Source organism: Adiantum capillus-veneris, chromosome 17 (assembly GCF_014529385.1).
Source record: "Adiantum capillus-veneris isolate H3 chromosome 17, ASM1452938v2, whole genome shotgun sequence".
NCBI classification, from domain to species: Eukaryota; Viridiplantae; Streptophyta; class Polypodiopsida; order Polypodiales; family Pteridaceae; genus Adiantum; species Adiantum capillus-veneris.
This window is the reverse complement of record NC_140947.1, coordinates 88,160,248-88,168,418: the sequence shown is the minus strand read 5'-3', so window position 1 is coordinate 88,168,418 and position 8,171 is coordinate 88,160,248. Positions and strand designations below refer to the sequence as shown.

The following is an 8,171-nucleotide window of genomic DNA, read 5'->3' as shown; positions in this document are numbered from 1 at the left end:
GCAAGTATTGACCCCATTCGGCCTCCTAACGCCACTAGATGCCATCTGACGCACCTGCTTACCTCATGGCGTCGGCCCCGCGGATAGATTTCTCGAGAAGTTTTACGTGCTACCAACTCCTCATTATTATAGAAAAAACACACTGGTACTGATAATAGTGAAAATCGATGCACTGTGTACATGTTGTCCTAGCTGTACACATGTGGGTCCCACGTAACCACCACAATCTCAGGGACCAAAGTTTATATCAAAGCTTACCAGGGTGTTTAGCACCACAAAATAAGCTTAGAGACCAAATTTGGGCTAATTCTGAGCACATAGAAATCATACGCGTATGATGTCTCGGGTTAAGATCTGAAGGTCCAATTGCACTTCTGACCACACAAGAGGTTTGGAAATGATGTGTGTAAGCTTGTTTGCAAAATTTCATCTCATTTGGACACATATCTTTGGATCTAAGGAGATTTTTGTAGATCCAAGAAAGGTGAAAAAGTGGTGATTTTGATAATTTTTTACATCTAAAATTTGATGTGATCACATATTCTTGTTGTATGCATCAAGAAGTACCTTGGATAGAAGTAGAAGTGAAATCTTGGCCAAAAGACATCATACGCGTATGATGTCTTAGAGGCCAGATTTGGGTCAAATCAGACATTTGAGTATACCATAGTGTCCTAGAGCATAAAAGAAGTCCCTAGCCAAAATTTTGTTGCATTTGGAGCACATTTGGGCTAAAAAGTGCCAAAACGCAGGCAAAAGAGATCAAAGAGAGTGTCCCAGAAAGGGGGGAGGTTGTAACCATGATCAGTGAACACACAGTCACAAATTGAGACTTGGAGTGGTTAGAGTACATCAAGGAGAGTCTATAGTTAATGTTTGGAGCAATTTTGAGTCGGTAGACATCATATACATATGCAATCTCCAGGCAGAGGTTGGCTATTTTGGCCATAACTCAAACCTTTTTTCTTTATCAAAATGAAGCTCTAGAGTAGCTCTACTCTCATACCCCGCTAGCTCTCATCATGTTCGAAGGTGTGTTAGGTCTTGGGTCTCAGACCGTGGGGGAATTGATGTTGTGTTTTCAAGTGTAAGCTTTGTCGTTGAAGCTTCCATCTTCATTGCACCAGCAAGTTATTGAAGGAACACAAAGTATTGTATTGTAAAATGTCTCCCTTGATGGGGAAACCTATAATACAAAGCCTTTTGGAGGGGGACCGGCTCCTTGTAAATCTGGCCCTCAAATGTTGTCAATAGCTTAACTTCTCTCTCTTTTTGAAGTATTCTTCATGCCTAGCTAACTAGGTGTTATGCTTTTGTTTCTCTCTCCATCCAAGCACTCTTTCTATGCTCATTAGGAATCTTTTCTTAATGAAATGCTCACTATGTCTATGTTATTTTCCGCTACCTCACAAGTTAATAGACCATTAAATGTCACACTCGCTCCCTCCCTCAATTTTTTTTTATGGTGATTAGTAAAGTACCTTGGGTTTGGTGACAATCTTTGCGAGGTCCAATTGAAATTTTATGTACATCTCCATTCGTCGAGCCTCCTCGTCCATCCTGAGCTTCAAAAATCTTTCCTCTTGGGCAACCCACTCCTTCTCGTATTCTTTCATTGTTTGGGCCATCCCTTTCATCCCCTTCCCGAGCACTTTGGCAATAGATCTGAGCGATGTGTAGTTGGCCTCTTTCACTTTTTGCGCTTTAACTCCAGGAGGTCTTGGACCTGAGGGTCCGTGTTGCATCCCCCGCATCCGTTGCACCAGACACACTCGCAGTCTCCTCTACAATAGTCTCACCCTCGCCCCCAATCTCTCCCTCCCCCTCATCCTCTCCATCATTGCAACCATCTCCCTCTTGAGTGCCCTGACTCCCTACATGAGTGCTTTGCGAGCTAGCACTATCAAAGTCTTCCGAAATCCCAACACACCGTGGAGTGGATGACCACAAAGTGTTGACCACCTCAAAGTTGTTAAGTATGGAGCCTAATTTACCCTTGTAATTTTCTGTGGTAAAAGTGCACATTTGTAAAACCCCCATTATGAGGAGAAGCCATCGTGCGTGAAGGAAAATCACTCACCGGAAACCAAAATTTTCACGGACAAGAATCAGGGGCAACTTTAAAGGCCTCAGGGGCGGAGGCCCCCGAGACTTTTTTTTTTCTCCAGAATATTCTTTTTCGACAGAATATTATGGCCGGCCGGCGGCCGGAAAGTGGTCGGAAAACAACCGGTCGGTTGGCCGGTGGCCGGTAGTCAAGGGCCGATGGCCGGTGGTCGGAAGTCAATGGCCGGTGGCCGAATTCAAAAGGGGACTTGTCTTCTTAAGGGCGGCCACACATGGGCGGATTGGAGGGTCCGATTTGGACTTATTCGCACAAGGGCGGCTACACATGGCTGTCTCTCATAAGAGAGGGCAGCCCTTTTGGCCTATAAAAGGAGGCCATTTCTACACACATTTCATAGTGTGAAGTTGATGCAACAAGGTGAGTGTGAGGTGGTGAGAGTGAAGCAAGGCGGGAGCTCCATTAAGGGTATAATCCCTTTGTAAACTACTTCTTGTTTTGAAGTACTAAAACCATTGAGTGGCTGCTTTCCCGTGGACGTAGCCCACATTGGGTGAACCACGTATATCGTGTGTACTCTCTCTCTCTCTCTCTCTCTCTCTCTACTCTATAATCTCGTGTATATAAATCTGTCTCTCTCCATTAAGTAATCTACTCAATTATCTATTTAGCTACGTCTTATTTCCTAACAACTGGTATCAGAGCAAGGTTTGCTCGTAGCTAAATTATCTCAAGGAAAGGATTCCTTGAATTGAGTGGGAGTTATGGCGGAGGAAGGGAAGCTCAAGATTGAGAAGTTCAACGGCAAAAACTATCAACATTGGAAGATACAGATTGAAGACTATCTCTACCAGAAGGACCTCTATTTGCGACTAGGCGGTCTTGCGAAGAAGCCCGCAACAATGGCAGATGAAGCATGGATTGTCCTTGATCGAAAGGCAGTGGGAACAATCCGGTTAAGCTTGGCGTCAACGGTGGCCTTCAATGTTTCGGAGATTAAGACCACGGAGGACTTGATGAAGTCACTTGACGACTTCTATGAGAAACCATCGGCATCCAATAAGGTATTTCTTATGAAGCGCTTGTTCAATCTAAAGATGGCAGAGAATGGTTCAGTTGCAGAACACCTAAATGACTTTAACACAAACATAAGTCAACTTCGATCAGTGAAAATCAATTTCAATGACGAAGTGCGAGCTCTCCTTATACTATCATCTCTACCGAATAGTTGGGACAGCCTTGTGATGGCTGTAAGTAATTCTATCTCTGGCACAAATACTCTTAAGTTTGATGATGTTGTGGGTGTTCTCCTAAGCGAGGAAATGCGAAGGAGAAGCACAGGAGAATCATCAAGTGCTGCACTATCAGTGGAAACAAGAGGAAGGCTTAAGGAGAGGTTCAGAAACCAAAAGGGTCGTGATCGCTCAAGGCGGAGCAAGTCACGCACAAAGTCAGTTCTTGAATGTTGGAACTGCGGCAAGAAGGGCCACGTCAAGAAGGATTGCTGGTCCAAGAAGAAGAAGGAGACAGAGTCTCAAGACAACAAGCCAACATCGGAGGCCAATGTGGCAGGTAAAGTAGAGCAAGATGCTCTAATTCTCTCATTAGACAATGTGTCTAATTCCTGGATAGTAGATTCCGGGGCTTCATTCCATGCGACACCACACAAGCAACATTTCCAAGACTACACCAAAGGTAATTTTGGGTATGTATACTTGGGAGATGATGAAGCTTGTGAGATTGTCGGCAAAGGTACAGTTTCTGTCAAAACTGCTAATGGAAATGAATGGAAGCTTAAAGATGTTAGGCATGTTCCTTCTCTTCGCAAAAATTTGATCTCTACAGGACAATTGGACGATGAAGGTCACAACATTGCATTCGGAAACAAACGGTGGAAGATCTCAAAGGGATCTTTGGTGGTTGCCAAGGGTGAAAAAGTCGGTACACTTTACTTGTGTACTGTTAGCACGCAACCTTCAGCTTGTGCAGCAACTACAGAAGTTGACAGTGTGGTGTGGCACTACCGACTTGGGCATATGAGTGCCAAAGGAATGCAAATCCTTCAAACAAAGAAGCTTCTACCGGGTTTGAAAGAAGTGGACTTAGAGTTCTGTGAAGATTGTGTTTATGGTAAACAAAAGAGGGTAAAATTTCAAAAATCAGGAAATGAAAGAAAAAATAAAAAACTTGAGTTGGTTCATTCTGATGTTTGGGGTCCTGCAAGTACACCATCACTTGGTGGCTCATTGTACTATGTAACATTCATAGACGATGCGACTAGAAAAACATGGGTTTATGTCATGAAGAATAAATCCGATGTAGTTTCCATATTTCAAAGGTGGAAAGCCTTTGTGGAGAATGAAACAGGTACCAAGGTTAAATGCCTCAGATCCGACAATGGAGGCAAATATTGCAGCCAAGCTTTTGAAAGCTTTTGTGCTAGCAATGGCATTCGGAGGCAAAGGACAACCCCAAGGACACCTCAACAAAATGGGATTTCGGAAAGGATGAACAGGAAAATCATGGAACGAGCACGAAGCATGCGGCTACATGCAGGCCTACCGCTTGAGCTTTGGGCGGAAGCTGTAAATACGTCTGTGTACTTAATCAATCGGTCACCCTCAACGGCATTGGATGGGGGAGTAATTCCAGAAGAGGCATGGACAGGTAAACCGGTGAATTATGCATTTCTCAAAGTGTTTGGGTGTGAGGCTTTCATGCACATAGATAGAAGCCTAAGATCAAAGTTAGATGCAAAGTCCAAAAAGTGTTTCTTCATTGGCTATGGAGAAGGAGACTTTGGGTATCGCCTATGGAATCCTGAAGATGGTAAAATCTTAAGGAGTACAGATGTAATTTTTAACGAACAAAATATGTACAAAGATTACTTGGAAAGAAAACAAACAAAAGAAACAGGTGATGAGTACATGGAGCTTGAGGACGGTGAAGACTCAAGGACTGTAAATGGTGACAATGTGCAACAACGTCAACCAAATGAGGAGCCTCAACCTATTCCCCGAAGATGTACAAGAGCAAGTAGACCTCCACAAAGGTTTGTTCCTTCCTTCAACCATCTCTTGATCTCAGATTCTGGAGAGCCGGAATCATATGAAGAAGCTATGCAACATGAATCCAAAGAAGAATGGACGAAGAGCATGCAAGTGGAGATGGACTCACTACATCGCAACCAAACATGGGAGTTGGTTGAGTTGCCTAAAGGTAAGCGGGCACTTCAAAACAAATGGGTGTACAAGCTAAAGGAAGAAGAAGGTGGGAAGAAAAGGTACAAGTCTAGGCTTGTGGTAAAAGGTTTTTCTCAAAAGAAAGGTATTGACTTCAATGAAATATTTTCTCCTGTTGTAAAAATGAACTCAATTAGGCTTGTCTTAAGCCTTGTGGCTGCTCATGATCTAAATCTCGAGCAAATGGATGTAAATACGGCATTCCCTCACGGTGACTTAGAGGAGGAAATCTACATGCTTCAACCAAAGGGGTATGAAGTAAAAGGTAAGGAGAAAATGGTTTGCAGATTAAAGAAGAGCTTGTATGGTTTAAAGCAAGCATCAAGACAATGGTACTTGAAGTTTGATCGATGGATGTTGGATCATGGATTCACAAGATGCAACTCGGATCACTACGTCTACACGGAGAATTTGGGAGATTGGGAAATTCATCATCCTAATGTTGTATGTTGATGACATGTTGATTGCAAGTGCTAACATGCAGGACATCAAAGACCTAAAAGAGGAGCTGTCCAAATCTTTTTCAATGAAAGATTTAGGTGCTGCAAAGAGGATACTTGGTATGAAAATATCAAGGGACAGGACGAAGAAGACAATAAAGCTATCTCAAGAATATTACATCAAGAAGGTACTAGAAAGGTTTGCTATGCAAAATGCAAAACCAGTTTCTACACCTTTGGCTGGTCATTTTAAACTAACAAAGGATATGTGTCCAAAGAGACAAGAGGAGATAGCCTATATGTCTAAAGTTCCATATGCTGCAGCGGTAGGTTCTCTAATGTATGCTATGGTCTGGACAAGGCCAGACATTGCACATGCAGTGGGAGTTGTGAGTAGGTTCATGGAAAACCCAGGTAAAGAGCATTGGCAAGCTGTGAAGTGGATACTTAGGTATCTAAAAGGGACAAAAACAAATGCTTTGTATTTTGGAGGAACTGATATTTTTCTAGAAGGGTATGCTGATGCAGATATGGCAGGTGACAAAGATACTCGTAGGAGCACTACTGGCTATGTGTTCACGGTTGGAGGCACAACAATAAGCTGGGCTTCAAAGCTGCAAAAAGTGGTTTCACTTTCTACCACGGAAGCAAAGTATGTAGCAGTGACGGAGGCAAGCAAAGAAATTCTGTGGCTTCACAGATTCTTAGAAGAGCTTGGATTCAAACAAGACAATTGTGTCTTGTACAGTGATATCCAAAGCGCTATCCATCTTGCAAAAAACTCAGCCTTTCATTCAAGGACAAAGCGCATTGAGGTGAGATATCACTTTCACCAGAATATTATGGCCGGACGGCGGCCGGAAAGTGGTCGGAAAACAACCGGTCGGTTGGCCGGTGGCCGGTAGTCAATGGACGATGGCTGGTGGTCGGAAGTCAATGGCCGGTGGCCAGTGGCCAAATTCAAAAGCGGACTTGTCTTCTCAAGGGCGGCCACACATGGGCGGATTGGAGGGTCCGATTTGGACTTATTCGCACAAGGGCGGCTACACATGGCTGTCTCTCATAAGAGAGGGCAACCCTTTTGGCCTATAAAAGGAGGCCATTTCTACACACATTTCATAGTGTGAAGTTGATGTAACAAGGTGAGTGTGAGGTGGTGAGAGTGAAGCAAGGCGGGAGCTCCATTAAGGGTATAATCCCTTTGTAAACTACTTCTTGTTTTGAAGTACTAAAGCCATTGAGTGGCTGCTTTCCCGTGGACGTAGCCCACATTGGGTGAACCACGTATATCGTGTGTACTCTCTCTCTCTCTCTCTACTCTATAATCTCGTGTATATAAATCTGTCTCTCTCCATTAAGTAATCTACTCAATTATCTATTTAGCTACGTCTTATTTCCTAACAAAAGTATTCCCATGTGGACTTTACCCCCCTAGTGATTGTTGTTTTTCATTTTTCTTTTTTCTTTTTTTTCTAAGAGTGTCTATGCGGTTCCTGACCTGCTCTGGTGTGAAGGTGCTAGTGACCTCATTGTTTAATTGCAATGTAACTTCGTCCCAGTCTTTCAATCTCATATTGCCTTTGTTCACATGAGACCATCGATCTTCATAGTTTTTAAGCAAGGTCGATGTTGCGGTCTCGTCCCACACTGGTATCGCCACACTAGGGCGTTTAGCCCCCTTGGTCGACTCACTAGATGAGGTCACAAGAGGACGCAATGCAAAAATAGTTGGGGCAGTGGACAGAAAAGAAGGCCTAACCTTCAATGCGGGCATGGTCATAGAAGCCCCCATGCGAGGAGGCATGAAGCCTTGGGGAATCAACAGAGAAAATGATGCAGGTGGGGGCTTGGGACGTGTGAAAGAAACACCCGGAACAACACTCGGCTGGAGAGGGATGATTGGATGGCTCAATCCTATGTTCTCAATTGACAGACCTTCACTCAATGAGCCCCCCCCCCCCGCCCCCCAACCATCCTCCTGAAGCAACTGGATAAACCCCATGTCTTCGTTCAATTGGGTTTCAAACATTGTTTCATGACCAGCCACCCACTAGGCTCTCTCGAAGGAACACTCTCTTGGCTGCCTAACCCTCCCTCGTTAACCCTAGCCATTCGTTGACCACCTCTAGGTCGCTTGGGGATGCGTGCATTATTGTAGTGACTCATTGGAAGCTCGCCTGCAAATATCCCTAGCAATCAATGACATGCATTCATAGAGAAAAGAAGGAAAACATGCATTTCAAGTATTGGGAGAACAACTCTAAAACCAAAAAGCAATTCTAATCAAAGACTATTAAAGGAATTTTTTTTCTTCAATGTATATAATACTCATTATCCATATACAATACTCATAACCCATACACAATATAAACCTCGGAGCAATAGTGAGTGTGTGTGTGTGTGTGTGTGTGTGTGTGTGTGTGT

General features: G+C 43.7%; 1 pseudogene; it reads right to left on the bottom strand.

Moving 5' to 3' along the window:
- Positions 1-1,469: 1,469 nt before the first annotated feature.
- LOC147437659 (uncharacterized) lies at positions 1,470-7,539 on the bottom strand (annotated as a pseudogene).
- Positions 7,540-8,171: the final 632 nt, after the last annotated feature.